At 47.3% G+C, this 16,005-nt stretch overlaps 1 long non-coding RNA gene across 1 annotated transcript; it reads left to right on the forward strand.

Annotated features, from left to right (window-relative positions):
* Positions 1-622: 622 nt before the first annotated feature.
* LOC311037548 lies at positions 623-1,172 on the forward strand. The gene is made up of 3 exons (XR_014599979.1): positions 623-738; positions 849-951; positions 1,079-1,172. It is a non-coding gene; the product is annotated as an uncharacterized lncRNA (long non-coding RNA).
* The last annotated feature ends 14,833 nt before the right edge of the window (positions 1,173-16,005 follow it).

Consider the following 16,005-nt stretch of genomic DNA (forward strand, 5'->3'; position numbering starts at 1 on the left):
AATATTGCCAGAGGCTGTAAGGCGCCTAACAGCAATTGGTTTCACAGTAAGTCTTTCACATATTATGTAGATACTTACATATTATGTACATACTCCACATAAATGTTACAGAGATTATGTTAACATGTACACCGTGTGTCTCACAACAGGTCATTTCAGTGGTCTGTGACCAATCTTCAACAAACATGAAGACACTGAAGTTGCTGGGAGCCAGCCTGGATTCAGCAGATGCAACAGATGTGGCACACTGTATATTGGTGGAGGGGAAAAGAATTCCACTTATATTCGATGTGCCTCATCTTGTGAAGTCAATACGCAACAACCTTAAAAAACATGGTCTGCAGGTTAGTTTCATTATCAAATACAATACATGATTCAGCTAATTCCCAGACCTGTTTATCACCTACTGTGGTATTAGTGGGAATACATGTTGGACATAAATTGAGTACATTTGAATTACCATGGTGATGTCACAAACATTCCTGGCACTGTAATGACATTGAAGTATAGTAAAGACAATCGCTAAGAACCACATGTATCACATCAACTTCCATCTTGTGTTACAGATGGGCACAAAACAAATCAAGTGGAAACACTTGGAAGACTTTTATGCTCAGGACAAGCAGAACTGTGTCCGCCTGGCTCCAAAGTTGTCCAAGAAACACATTGAATTGCCACCTTTCACCAACATGCGTGTTCGACTTGCGACTCAAGTTTTCAGTCACACTGTGGCTGCAGGTGGGGAATCGACAAACAATTTATGATGCATCTGGGTACAGATGAGTTTGAGTTTGGAACACATTCACCTGTATTACAAGATGTAATGTAATAATCAAACAATCATATAGGGATGAAGACCATGATTGATTTAAAAAGGCTACCAAATGAGGCACACGAGACAGCAGACTTCTTTGAGGACATGAACAGGTTATTTGACATACTGAATTCAAGGTACTAATTCTGACTCTATTGGAAATGGCTACTGATCATCACAAATTTGTATTGTTTGTTTTATCAATATTAGTCAATAAAGGTGAAATTTGATATCTTTATTAATCAGCAAACACAAACTTTTCAGAAGCCTCTCTCATTCCAACCCTTGGTGCCGACCCCTCCGACAAAGAGGTGATGATGAGCAGATGAAGGTCCTCACGGACAGCCTTCAATGGATCTCATCTTGGACCTTCAGGTTGGTTAGAACACAATGCATGTGGTGTGATCAGAAAAAGGCAATGGACAAATGTCATTTTTCTCAATCTTTCTCATAAGATTTATCAATTGCATGTTCTGAGTAAGTGGAAGTATGCAGTATATTTCCATGAAATAGTCCTCAGAGTATTGGACACATCTAGATTTGTACAGTGATTGATTGACAGTATGCAATCATCATAATCATTCATCCAATAGATCACTGAGTTCTCTGTAATCTTACTATACAGGCCTGGATTCACTCCCCCTTGCCAGCGAGGTTTAATTTTGAGCATCCGAAGTGTCCTCCAAATTGTGCAACAGCTGGTGAATGAACATGGAGACATGAAATTCCTGTGCACAGCCAAGCTAAATCAGGACTGCCTCGAGGTAAGAACATAAGTAAGAATAACATTATGAATAAACATGGTAATTAATATTTTACTCTAAGCCATTTCATGTCCGAGCAGTAAAAAAAAAGCATTTCAGTGATAAATTCAAGGCATCCTCCAGTAACATTAAAGAAACATGGACAATCATCAACCAGTTACTCAACCGAAGGAAAGCTAGATCCAAGTTCCCACATCAGTTCCTTGATGGTGGGAAAACCATCACAGACCCCCACGAAATAGCTCAAAAATTTAATAATTTCTTTATAAATGTTGGTCCCTCTCTCAGTAAAAAAATAGTAAGTACAGATGGAAGTCCCCTGGACTATATTGATGGTTGTTACCCTGTATTTAATAATTTTGAATGCCCTGCCCCACAGGAGATACTTGACATCATAGACAAGCTAAAAACAACAGCAGCTGGTCATGACGAAATTAGAACTTCACTCATTAAAGAGGTAAAATCAACTATCATAAATCCACTAACTTTCATATGTAAAATCTCACTGTCAACTGGAGTGGTACCAAATGACCTAAAGATAGCTAAAGTCATCCCTATTTACAAATCAGAGGATCCAAAATACTTTACAAATTATCGCCCTATATCAATATTACCATCTTTTTCAAAAATTCTAGAAAAGCTTGTTTACAAAAGAATACTCCAGCATATAAACTCAAATAATATACTTTATAATCATCAATATGGTTTTCGTAAAAAACACTCAGCGTACATGGCCCTACTTGACCTCACTGAAAAAATTACAGATGCACTGGATAACAAAGAATATGCACTGGGACTTTTCCTGGACCTTTCGAAAGCTTTTGATACTGTCAATTATAACATATTGCTTGCTAAAATGTTCAGATATGGGTTTCGTGGTACTGCTTACAACTGGCTTGAAAACTATATTACAAATAGACAACAATATGTCGCAGTGAAAAATACGGAATCACCTAGAGCAAGACTATCATGTGGAGTGGCGCAAGGTTCAATTCTTGGCCCACTGCTATTTTTAATTTACATAAATGATCTACCTGCAGCATCAAATACCTTATTTTCAATCTTATTTGCAGACGACACAAGCGTCATCCTTTCCCACAAAAATTTCAATACACTTATCAACGAAGCGAATCAAGGTCTGCAAATACTCTCCAAATGGTTCCAACTTAATAAACTGTCATTAAACATAAAAAAAACTAAATTTATAATATTTCCTGGTAGGAAGAAATTCAACCCGGAGGAAGCGAAGCTGAGTATTGACGGTATCGAAATTAGCAGAGTACCCTCCACCCCTTTTTTGGGAATAATGATAGACGAAAAATACTGCTGGAAAGAACACATCGACCAGGTAACAAAAAAGGTCTCAAAATCAGTGGGGATTATTAGAAAAATCAGCCCATTCATAAACAGAGCCTGTCTAAAAACCCTTTACTACAGCCTAGTATATCCTTACCTAACCTACTGTAATATTGTATGGGCTAGTACCTATCCTTCTTGTCTCCATAAATTATTTATACTACAAAAAAGGTTTGTCAGATTAGCCACAAATTCTAGCCCACGGGAGCCTTCCTCACCCCTTTTTTCAACACTCAGTATACTAACAATCTTTAATATAAATGTACTCCAAACATGTCTATTTGTATATAAAACGAAATACCAATACACCCACCTCCCAAATCATTTTAAATTGTATTTCCAGCCAAATTCCAGCTTTCACCCATATCCCACTAGGCAAGCAAACCAACTGCATGTCCCACTATGTACCACCAATAGGGGGCAGTTCGCCATCAAGTACAAAGGAGTTTCATTATGGAACGCCCATTTCAGTTTGGTGGCTACCACATCCTCCCTACCTACCTATAAAAGAAGCCTAATAAGTAAGTTAAATACCCAAATGGAAAACTAGACCAGTTTCCAAATAATTTAATCCTTATTCACATGAATATGTAATAGCATAATTGTTTTGCTTTGTTCAATGCTTTTTGTTGTTTTGTTTTTGTTCTGTCTCTTCTGCTCAGTCTTGTACTTTTATTTTTATTTTTATCAATGTACTATACCCTTTATCATAGGTATATACTTTTATATTTTCTTTTTTTTTTCTTTCTTTTCTTTTTTCTGTCTTTGTTTTTAATATTAAATAACTCTCATTATATGTAATGTAAACGGTGAGGTTCTTACATAAGCCCCCCAGGGTTTCTTACCTCACCGGCACAACAACTATCACGTAATGTTTCCCTCGGAAATAACTAACATGTCCTGTAAATGTATACAAAAATGTTGTGCAAATAAATCAAATCAAATCAAAATCAAATGTCTCCCCCACCCCCAGAATTTGTTCTCTGTGATCCGTGGCAAGGGTGGACATCGGTATAATCCCACAAGCACTGAGTTTGCTGCAGCACTCAAAAGTGCCTCTGTTGCTTGTCTGACAAACAGCATGGGAAGCAACTGTCTCATGGATAATGACGTCCCTTTGTTCAGTGCTGAACAGATCAATCCACCATGGACTGACCAGTCTGATGTCTCCAACCCCCCAACAGCATCTACTTCAAAGGTGTGTATCAACAAAAATCAATTGTGTATGCTGCCTGCGACGTGAGTGTTGAAGATAAATGCTCACCTTATAAGTTAGAATTTTGGCAGAATATACAGCTTCCTAGTGTAAATACAATTGACAAATTACAATTGCATTTACTGGACATACTGAAAATTCCTAATTGGCAACAGCAACATGTATTTTGTTGCACTGCACTGTTTTCACCTGGGTGCATAACATACAGATTTGTTTATGGAAGACTCCAAATATGGTGATGCATTTTGTGAACATAATTGTTATATTTGCCAAATGTGCATGTCTTCCTTGGAAAATGTGCTTCGTACACTCAATTGTTCTTTCCTGGTCAAGTAAAGAAATTAATGCATTTAAAAACAAATCACCTAACTCTATTTTCTGTCCATTCAGACAATTTAAAATAAATTCATCAAGTTGTTTCAACTTGTGCTTATGTTACAGTATGTTCCAGAGTGTGAAGACCTGACAGCGGTGACTGTTGAGACTGTAGCCTCAGACTGCATCAAAAATGAAGTGCTAACGTACATTTCTGGATGGCTGGTCAGACAGGTGCAGCAAGACCCACTTCTCTTGTCCTGCTGCAAACGTGAGGAGCTGCTTGTTCATTTCGATGACAGTGACCACAACTACTGTGCAACCTCTGGTGACTCCAATTCTTTTCTGAAGAGGAAAAGATACACACATGATTCAAACTTGATAGAACCATCCCAACTGTTCAAGGAAACAATTTTGAAAATGGAGTCCAGGGTAACCGAAGCGTTTAAATTTCACTGGAAGGAGAGCGGTCTCTTCAGCGCTCTGAGGCAAGAACTAAGCGACTCTGATGTTTTCTGCGGCCTCACACATGCACACCCAGAGCATGCCTTTGCTCTGCAAGAAAAAGTTGCAGAGAAATTTATTATGTGCAAGATAGGAGCAGAGTTGCACCAAATTAACGTTTCCCTGAAGGAAGAGGGAACACGAGCTAAGAGGAAACTTAAATGTTTCACTGGTTCAGACAAATGAACGATTTAAGTTGTGTTTGTATATTGATTTCTTTATTTTATTTCAGTACCATCACTATGAGTTAGAGTTTATTTAGGATCCCTATTAGCTGTTACACCTGACAACAGCGATTCTATGTTATAGCTGAGCTTGCAGATCTGCTATTTCCAAATGATTTGTATGGATTTTGATTTCCAAACTTGTGAAATGGCATATTCTGCGTAACAAGTACTTTTACTTTTGATACTTTTTGAAGTACATTTTCATACCAATACTTTTGTACTTTTAAGTACATTTTGAATTCCGAACGTTTACTTATAACAGAGTATTTCTACATTGCAGTATTGGTTATTTTACTTAAGTAAAATATTTGAGTACTTTTCCCACCACTGATATTGTATGTAACGTTTGGCAGCTCATCAGTTTTGGGGACACACATGGGGCAAATAAATCCTCTTGAAACTTGTTTAAGTCTTTGTTATTGTCTTTGCAAATTGGGCCTTCCAAATATGTAGAAAAGGTTTCGTTTTAACCACAACATGTTATTACATGGGTATGCATGGGTATACAGTACATGGGTATACAGTACATGGGTATGCATAGAATTGGACCATCTCTTTTTTTCCCTGTCCACTTGTTTCCAATTTGAAGGCCAGCGCAACTTCAGGCAAACCCTTTTGTTAAAATTAGATATTTACAGTATGCCCTTTTGTCATCACACTCAAACACCACTGTTCGCTTTGTTTTTGTTTACTATAGCCTACACACGTTTATCTTAACCTAATCTAATTAAGTCATGCAACAAAATGACTGTTGGCTGACACTATCAATATTATGCTTCATCTAAAAATACCGACATGTACACCGTACAGCACTTAGAAACGCTATACCTTACCGATAACATGCGACGCACAACCAAAACATTGCTCATCCACATGACGTTGCCAGCCAGGGAGAGGGGAGGGGGAGGGGGACGGTGGTGGGATGGTCGGGGGAGAAGAAAACCACGCCTACTTAGGAGACCATTTGTAGGATTTGTGTACCACTTCGCCTCTAGTGGATCCAATGGAGAATGCGTATCTTCTATATTAACAATCTTTGGGTATAGAGCATAGAGGTATAATATAACTAGGTATAGAGCATCGCAGTTGCGCAGAATCCGGGTGCCGGAAGTAAATACTCAATGCATTTTTCCCATTGACTTTTCCAAAAATATAAAATATCAATGAATTTAAGCCTAGAATCAAGCCATCCAGGATTCTGGTGAATCATGACCATAAAACATTTTTTTCTGTGATTTTTTACATTTTATATTTAATGATATGATATACTATGTTTAATAAATACCCTTTGTTTTGCCGTTTTCAAAAAAGTTTTTTCACAGAATCAAACGTTTTATGGTCATGATTCACCAGGATCCTGGATAGCTTGATTCTAGGCTTAAATTAATTTATATAAATATTTTCGGAAAAGTCAATGGGAAAAATGCATTGAGTATTTACTTCCGGCAACTGGAAGTGGGCGGGAACTGCGACGCTCTATAAGGAAGTGGGATTTCCCCAACCAACCAGAGTGCAGTGGGCGTCGGTCCACATGTTGTGACGTCAGGGCTCTGGGCTGTGTGCACCCAGCAAAATAGAACCCCCAGTAGAATTTCGAGCGAGATTAATAGCGAGTTTCAAAAATCAAAGTGCCAATCCTCTGCACAAACTGGATGCAGGACACCTTTGTCGACACCTTTGACACCGTTAATCACCCAATTATGATCAATAAGCTCAAAGCAATAGGTTTTGATGACACGTCAGTGAACCCAGTGACTTGTGGTGTTCCTCAAGGAAGTATACTAGGACCCTTACTGTTCCTGATATATGTGAATGACATGTCTTCAGCCTGCGACTGCAACCTGTTCCTGTTCGCAGATGACTCGGCCCTGCTAGTCTCGGACAGGGACAGGCTGCAGGTTGAGAAAACTCTCAGCTCCGAACTCAACAAGATCTGCATCTGGCTCTCCGACAACAAGCTTTCATTACACCTGGGTAAAACGGAATGCATCCTCTTTGGGTCCACTCCTAACCTTAGAAAGGCAGAGAGTTTCACGATCAAAGCGGGTGATGATATCATCAAAAGAAAAAAACGAAATTACCTATCTGGGCTCTATCTTGGAGGCTGACCTCTCTGGTGACAAAAATGCTGAAAAAACGATCAAAACGGTCCACAAAAAACACGCTATTTGGGGAGGATTGATCGTCTAGTCAGTAAGAATACTCTGAAGACTCTTGCAGTGGCCCTCATACAAGGTCATTACGATTATGCATGCACTTCGTGGTATCACAACACCTCCAAGGCCTTAAAAACAAGGCTCCAAACATCCCAAAACAAACTTGTAAGGCTACTTCTTGGCCTCAATTACAAAACCCATCTAACCCCTGATCATTTTGATAGGATTGGATGGCTTAGGGTTGAGGACAGAGTACAGCAACCTGCTATGGGCCTGGTCTTCAAGATATACCACAACATTGGGATCCCCCTGTATTTGTCAAAATACTTCCAAAATGTTAATGATGTCCATGGTCACAATACCAGAGGCAGCTCCACAAACCTTGTCCAACCCTTTTCTGGCTCAACAAAGGGAAGTAACTCGTTCTCATGCTATTCATCAAAAATGTGGAACGCCCTACCAAAAGGAGTAAAGGAGTGTAAAACCCTACTCTCTTTCAAAACTGCCCTAAAGATACACCTTCAGGAGGCTGCAATTGGAAAATGGCCCGTCTAAGTCCTAACCTACCCCCCTACCCCCCGCCCCCTCTCCTTCTTCTTTTGTACATATTTCTCACTCTTCATACCAGTAACCTGTAAACTGATTGTATGACATTCTATAGTAGTTGTGTATATCTGTCTGTCTCTTATATGTCATCATGATTTGTGTGCGTGGGGAACTCATTTGAAACAAGCTCAGTGCTTTTATGAGTCTTCCAGTTTAGTAGACCTTGTATTGTGAACTTGTACTTCCATGTACTGTTGTTCTCATGTCTTACTAAATAAAGTACATCAATCAATCAATCAATCAGGAAAAGTTGTACAGTCGATCCTTGACTACAAAAAGAAATGTCATTTGAGACAGGAGAATCATACACTGGGGCCGCCAGTAGAGAGGTGGTAGAGTGGCGGGTAGAGTGAACTACAAACCGCAAGGTTCAGTTTAGCATTTACCATTACCAGTGTTTTGTACATATATGGTATTGTAACAGCTAAGTATTACTCCCCAAAGAACATGTGCAACATAACATACTGTGCTTTATATTTTGTCTCCAATATTTGTATTTGGAAATAACGTTTTTGTACGACATTAAATGCTTTGAATATGTTATTTCGAAAAAAATCTGGAGAACTTTTCAGATTAACCTTGGTACAGTTAAAGATGGTCACAACAGACTGAATTTATTTTCACTAAAGGTGTATTCTTGGATGATCAAGCAAACGGTAGAAGGAGCACATACACATTTTGAGGAGGGTCTGACCACTGTAGATATAAAAGGAGTATGCGCAGCTGATATCCACAATGCAATGCTTACTTGTTTTAAAATATAGCCAAACTTTCCTCAGACACAGAGGAAGACTGTCCTGTCGAAATATATGTTTCTTTGTTTTAATAAAAATGTGTATTGCATCATGACATCAAGAGCTGTGCAGCCTTTATTTTATTATCAATATCTGTCTTTTGATTTGATGCTAGTACATTGATTATTAAAGTTCCATTAATGTATTCCATTATGTATACCTGGACCCACTTGTCCTTTATAATTCACAATTCTGTTTTTGGCATATTTTTGCTTTTAATAAAAACCTCTATGTATCTAGCTATTACTGCATACTATTAATGTGTCTATACACTATACAAACTATACAAAAACTGTACTTAAGTACAATATTTATGTATTTTTTTTACTTTTCTGGAGTATTTATAGTTTTAAGTATTTTTACTTCAACTACACTACATCTCAGAGGCAAATATTGTACTTTTACTCCACTACAATTATTTTAAAAATAGTTATTTTCTAGAATTAGATTATTATTTAAAAACATAGACTAAACACTGTGGCCCTATAGATTTAGGCCATTAGAAAATAGCCGATCTACAAGCTCACAATGCGTCGCTATGAGAGGCATTGTGAGCTTGTCTCAGAGCAGAGCAGTCTCAGAGCAGAGCGTCTCAGAGAGGAGCAGTCTCAGAGCGGAGCAGTCTCAGAGCGGAGCGTCTCAGAGCGGAGCAGTCTCAGAGCAGAGCGTCTCAGAGCAGAGCGTCTCAGAGCAGAGCGTCTCAGAGAAGAGCGTCTCAGAGCAGAGCGTCTCAGAGCAGAGCAGTCTCAGAGCGGAGCGTCTCAGAGCAGAGCAGTCTCAGAGCAGAGCGTCTCAGAGCAGAGGCGTCTCAGAGCAGAGTGGAGCATCTCAGAGCGGAGCAGTCTCAGAGCAGATCGTCTCAGAGCAGAGTGTCTCAGAGCAGAGCAGTCTCAGAGCAGAGCGGAGCGTCTCAGAGCAGAGCGGAGCGTCTCAGAGCAGAGCGTCTCAGAGCAGAGCGTCTCAGAGCAGAGCAGTCTCGCGTCTCAGAGCAGAGCAGTCTCAGAGCAGAGCAGTCTCAGAGCAGAGCGTCTCAGAGCAGAGCAGTCTCAGAGCAGAGCGTCTCAAAGCAGAGCGTCTCAGAGCAGAGCAGTCTCAGCGCAGAGCGTCTCAGAGCAGAGCGTCTCAGTCTCAGATCAGAGCGTCTCAGAGCAGAGCGTCTCAGAGCAGAGCAGTCTCAGAGCGGAGCGTCTCAGAGCGGAGCGAGCAGTCTCAGAGCAGAGCGTCTCAGATCAGAGCAGTCTCAGAGCAGAGCGGAGCGTCTCAGAGCAGAGCGTCTCAGAGCAGAGCGTCTCAGAGCAGAGCAATCTCAGAGCAGAGCGTCTCAGAGCAGAGCGTCTCAGAGAAGAGCGTCTCAGAGAAGAGCGTCTCAGAGCAGAGCGTCTCAGAGCAGAGCGTCTCAGAGCGGAGCAGTCTCAGAACAGAGCGTCTCAGAGCAGAGCGTCTCAGAGCAGAGCGTCTCAGAGAAGAGCGTCTCAGAGCAGAGCGTCTCAGAGCAGAGCGTCTCAGAGCAGAGCAGTCTCAGAGCAGAACAGTCTCAGAGCAGAGCGTCTCAGAGCAGAGCAGTCTCAGAGCAGAGCGTCTCAGAGCAGAGCAGTCTCAGAGCAGAGCGTCTCAGAGCAGAGCAGTCTCAAAGCAGAGCGTCTCAGAGCGGAGCAGTCTCAGAGCAGAGCGTCTCAGAGCAGAGCGTCTCAGAGCAGAAAGTCTCAGAGCAGAGCAGTCTCAGAGCAGAGCGTCTCAGAGCAGAGCAGTCTCAGATTAGAGCGTCTCAGAGCAGAGCGTCTCAGAGCGGAGCAGTCTCAGAGCAGAGCGTCTCAGAGCGGAGCAGTCTCAGAGCAGAGCGTCTCAGAGCAGAGCGTCTCAGCAGAGCAGTCTCAGAGCAGAGTGGAGCGTCTCAGAGCAGAGCGTCTCAGAGCAGAGCAGTCTCAGAACAGAGCGTCTCAGAGCAGAGCGTCTCAGAGCAGAGCAGTCTCAGAGCAGAGCGTCTCAGAGCGGAGCGTCTCAGAGCGGAGCGTCTCAGAGCGGAGCGTCTCAGAGCGTCTCAGAGCGGAGCGTCTCAGAGCAGAGCAGTCTCAGAGCAGAGCGTCTCAGAGCAGAGCAGTCTCAGAGCAGAGCGTCTCATAGCGGAGCAGTCTCAGAGCAGAGCAGTCTCAGAGCAGAGCGTCTCAGAGCAGAGCAGTCTCAGAGCAGAGCGGAGCGTCTCAGAGCGGAGCAGTCTCAGAGCAGAGCGTCTCAGAGCAGAGCGTCTCAGAGCAGAGCAGTCTCAGAGCAGAGCGGAGCGTCTCAGAGCGGAGCAGTCTCAGAGCAGAGCGTCTCAGAGCAGAGCAGTCTCAGAGCAGAGCGGAGCGTCTCAGAGCAGAGCGTCTCAGAGCGGAGCAGTCTCAGAGCAGAGCGTCTCAGAGCAGAGCAGTCTCAGAGCAGAGCAGTCTCAGAGCGGAACGTCACAGAGCGGAGCAGTCTCAAAGCAGAGCGTCTCAGAGCAGAGCGTCTCAGAGCAGAGCGTCTCAGAGAAGAGCGTCTCAGAGCAGAGCAGTCTCAGAGCGGAGCGTCTCAGAGCGGAGCGTCTCAGAGCGGAGCGTGTCAGAGCGGAGCAGTCTCAGAGCAGAGCAGTCTCAGAGCAGAGCGTCTCAGAGCAGAGCAGTCTCAGAGCAGAGCGGAGCGTCTCAGAGCGGAGCAGTCTCAGAGCAGAACGTCTCAGAGAAGAGTGTCTCAGAGCAGAGCAGTCTCAAAGCAGAGCGGAGCGTCTCAGAGCAGAGCGGAGCGTCTCAGAGCAGAGCGTCTCAGAGCAGAGCAGTCTCAGAGCGTCTCAGTCTCAGAGCAGAGCAGTCTCAGAGCAGAGCGTCTCAGAGAAGAGCGTCTCAGAAAAGAGCGTGTCAGAGCAGAGCGTCTCAGATTAGAGCGTCTCAGAGCAGAGTGTCTCAGAGCAGAGCAGTTTCAGAGCAGAGCAGTCTCAGAGCGGAGCGTCTCAGAGCAGAGCGTCTCAGAGCAGAGCGTCTCAGAGCAGAGCGTCTCAGAGCAGAGCAGTCTCAGAGCAGAGCGTCTCAGAGCAGAGCAGTCTCAGATTAGAGCGTCTCAGAGCAGAGCGTCTCAGAGCGGAGCAGTCTCAGAGCAGAGCGTCTCAGAGCGGAGCAGTCTCAGAGCAGAGCGTCTCAGAGCAGAGCGTCTCAGCAGAGCAGTCTCAGAGCAGAGTGGAGCGTCTCAGAGCAGAGCGTCTCAGAGCAAAGCAGTCTCAGAACAGAGCGTCTCAGAGCAGAGCGTCTCAGAGCAGAGCAGTCTCAGAGCAGAGCGTCTCAGAGCGGAGCGTCTCAGAGCGGAGCGTCTCAGAGCGGAGCGTCTCAGAGCGTCTCAGAGCGGAGAGTCTCAGAGCAGAGCAGTCTCAGAGCAGAGCGTCTCAGAGCAGAGCAGTCTCAGAGCAGAGCGGAGCGTCTCAGAGCGGAGCAGTCTCAGAGCAGAGCGTCTCAGAGCAGAGCGTCTCATAGCGGAGCAGTCTCAGAGCAGAGCAGTCTCAGAGCAGAGCGTCTCAGAGCAGAGCAGTCTCAGAGCAGAGCGGAGCGTCTCAGAGCGGAGCAGTCTCAGAGCAGAGCGTCTCAGAGCAGAGCGTCTCAGAGCAGAGCAGTCTCAGAGCAGAGCGGAGCGTCTCAGAGCGGAGCAGTCTCAGAGCAGAGCGTCTCAGAGCAGAGCAGTCTCAGAGCAGAGCGGAGCGTCTCAGAGCAGAGCGTCTCAGAGCGGAGCAGTCTCAGAGCAGAGCGTCTCAGAGCAGAGCAGTCTCAGAGCAGAGCAGTCTCAGAGCGGAACGTCTCAGAGCGGAGCAGTCTCAAAGCAGAGCGTCTCAGAGCAGAGCGTCTCAGAGCAGAGCGTCTCAGAGAAGAGCGTTTCAGAGCAGAGCGTCTCAGAGCAGAGCGTCTCAGAGCAGAGCGTCTCAGAGCAGAGCAGTCTCAGAGCGGAGCGTCTCAGAGCGGAGCGTCTCAGAGCGGAGCGTCTCAGAGCGGAGCGTGTCAGAGCGGAGCAGTCTCAGAGCAGAGCAGTCTCAGAGCAGAGCGTCTCAGAGCAGAGCAGTCTCAGAGCAGAGCGGAGCGTCTCAGAGCGGAGCAGTCTCAGAGCAGAACGTCTCAGAGAAGAGTGTCTCAGAGCAGAGCAGTCTCAGAGCAGAGCGGAGCGTCTCAGAGCAGAGCGGAGCGTCTCAGAGCAGAGTGTCTCAGAGCAGAGCAGTCTCAGAGCGTCTCAGTCTCAGAGCAGAGCAGTCTCAGAGCAGAGCGTCTCAGAGAAGAGCGTCTCAGAAAAGAGCGTGTCAGAGCAGAGCGTCTCAGATTAGAGCGTCTCAGAGCAGAGCGTCTCAGAGCAGAGCAGTTTCAGAGCAGAGCAGTCTCAGAGCGGAGCAGTCTCAGAGCGGAACGTCTCAGAGCGGAGCAGTCTCAAAGCAGAGCGTCTCAGAGCAGAGCGTCTCAGAGCAGAGCGTCTCAGAGAAGAGCGTCTCAGAGCAGAGCAGTCTCAGAGCAGAGCGTCTCAGAGCAGAGCGTCTCAGAGCAGAGCAGTCTCAGAGCGGAGCGTCTCAGAGCGGAGCGTCTCAGAGCGGAGCGTCTCAGAGCGGAGCGTGTCAGAGCGGAGCAGTCTCAGAGCAGAGCAGTCTCAGAGCAGAGCGTCTCAGAGCAGAGCAGTCTCAGAGCAGAGCGGAGCGTCTCAGAGCGGAGCAGTCTCAGAGCAGAACGTCTCAGAGAAGAGTGTCTCAGAGCAGAGCAGTCTCAAAGCAGAGCGGAGCGTCTCAGAGCAGAGCGGAGCGTCTCAGAGCAGAGCGTCTCAGAGCAGAGCAGTCTCAGAGCGTCTCAGTCTCAGAGCAGAGCAGTCTCAGAGCAGAGCGTCTCAGAGAAGAGCGTCTCAGAAAAGAGCGTGTCAGAGCAGAGCGTCTCAGATTAGAGCGTCTCAGAGCAGAGCGTCTCAGAGCAGAGCAGTTTCAGAGCAGAGCAGTCTCAGAGCGGAGCGGTCTCAGACCAGAGCGTCTCTGAGCAGAGCAGTCTCAGAGCAGAGGGTTTCAGAGCAGAGCAGTCTCAGAGCAGAGCGGAGCGTCTCAGAGCGGAGCAGTCTCAGAGCAGAGCGTCTCAGAGCAGAGCGTCTCAGAGCAGAGCAGTCTCAGAGCAGAGTGGAGCGTTTCAGAGCAGAGCGTCTCAGAGCAGAGCAGTCTCAGAACAGAGCGTCTCAGAGCAGAGCGTCTCAGAGCAGAGCAGTCTCAGAGCAGAGCGTCTCAGAGCGGAGCGTCTCAGAGCGGAGCGTCTCAGAGCGGAGCGTCTCAGAGCGGAGCAGTCTCAGAGCAGAGCAGTCTCAGAGCAGAGCGTCTCAGAGCAGAGCAGTCTCAGAGCAGAGCGGAGCGTCTCAGAGCGGAGCAGTCTCAGAGCAGAGCGTCTCAGAGCAGAGCGTCTCAGAGCGGAGCAGTCTCAGAGCAGAGCAGTCTCAGAGCAGAGCGGAGCGTCTCAGAGCGGAGCAGTCTCAGAGCAGAGCGTCTCAGAGCAGAGCGTCTCAGAGCGGAGCAGTCTCAGAGCAGAGCAGTCTCAGAGCAGAGCGTCTCAGAGCAGAGCAGTCTCAGAGCAGAGCGGAGCGTCTCAGAGCGGAGCAGTCTCAGAGCAGAGCGTCTCAGAGCAGAGCGTCTCAGAGCAGAGCGTCTCAGATCAGAGCAGTCTCAGAGCAGAGCGGAGCGTCTCAGAGTGGAGCAGTCTCAGAGCAGAGCGTTTCAGAGCAGAGCAGTCTCAGAGCAGAGCGGAGCGTCTCAGAGCGGAGCAGTCTCAGAGCAGAGCGTCTCAGAGCAGAGCGTCTCAGAGCAGAGCAGTCTCAGAGCAGAGTGGAGCGTCTCAGAGCAGAGCGTCTCAGAGCAGAGCAGTCTCAGAACAGAGCGTCTCAGAGCAGAGCGTCTCAGAGCAGAGCAGTCTCAGAGCGTCTCAGTCTCAGAGCAGAGCAGTCTCAGAGCAGAGTGTCTCAGAGAAGAGCGTCTCAGAAAAGAGCGTGTCAGAGCAGAGCGTCTCAGAGCAGAGCGTCTCAGAGCAGAGCGTCTCAGAGCAGAGCGTCTCAGAGCAGAGCAGTCTCAGAGCAGAGCAGTCTCAGAGCGGAGCAGTCTCAGACCAGAGCGTCTCTGAGCAGAGCAGTCTCAGAGCAGAGCGTTTCAGAGCAGAGCAGTCTCAGAGCAGAGCGTCTCAGAGCGGAGCGGAGCAGAGCGTCTCAGAGCAGAGCGTCTCAGAGCGGAGCAGAGCGTCTCAGAGCGGAGCGGAGCAGAGCGTCTCAGAGCGGAGCGGAGCAGAGCGTCTCAGAGCAGAGCGGAGCATCTCAGAGCGGAGCGGAGCAGAGCGTCTCAGAGCGGAGCGGAGCAGAGCGTCTCAGAGCGGAGCGTCTCAGAGCGGAGCGGAGCAGAGCGTCTCAGAGCAGAGCGGAGCATCTCAGAGCGGAGCGGAGCATAGCGTCTCAGAGCGTCTCAGAGCAGAGCGTCTCAGAGCGGAGCGGAGCAGAGCGTCTCAGAGCAGAGCGTCTCAGAGCGGAGCGGAGCAGAGCGGAGCGGAGCAGAGCGTCTCAGAGCGGAGCGTCTCAGAGCGGAGCGGAGCAGAGTGTCTCAGAGCGTCTCAGAGCAGAGCGTCTCAGAGCAGAGCGTCTCAGAGCGGAGCGGAGCAGAGCGTCTCAGAACAGAGCGTCTCAGAGCGGAGCGGAGCAGAGCGTCTCAGAGCGGAGCGTCTCAGAGCGGAGCGGAGCAGAGCGTCTCAGAGCAGAGCGGAGCATCTCAGAGCGGAGCGGAGCGGAGCGGAGCAGAGCGTCTCAGAGCGGAGCGGAGCAGAGCGTCTCAGAGCAGAGCGGAGCGTCTCAGAGCGGAACAGAGCGGAGCATCTCAGAGCGGAGCGGAGCAGAGCGTCTCAGAGCAGAGCGGAGCGGAGCGTCTCAGAGCGGAGCGGAGCAGAGCAGAGTGGAGCAGAGCGTCTCAGAGTGGAGCATCTCAGAGCGGAGCGGAGCAGAGCGTCTCAGAGCGGAGCGTCTCAGAGCAGAGCGGAGCAGAGCGTCTCAGAGCAGAGCGGAGCATCTCAGAGCGGAGCGGAGCAGAGCGTCTCAGAGCGGAGCGGAGCAGAGCGTCTCAGAGCAGAGCGGAGCGTCTCAGAGCGGAGCGGAGCAGAACGTCTCAGAGCAGAGCGGAGCATCTCAGAGCGGAGCAGAGCGTCTCAGAGCGGAGCGGAGCAGAGCGTCTCAGAGCGGAGCGTCTCAGAGCAGAGCGTCTCAGAGCAGAGCGTCTCAGA

This window comes from Gymnoscopelus microlampas, assembly GCF_963454915.1.
Source record: "Gymnoscopelus microlampas genome assembly, chromosome: 21".
In the NCBI taxonomy this organism is placed as follows: domain Eukaryota; kingdom Metazoa; phylum Chordata; class Actinopteri; order Myctophiformes; family Myctophidae; genus Gymnoscopelus; species Gymnoscopelus microlampas.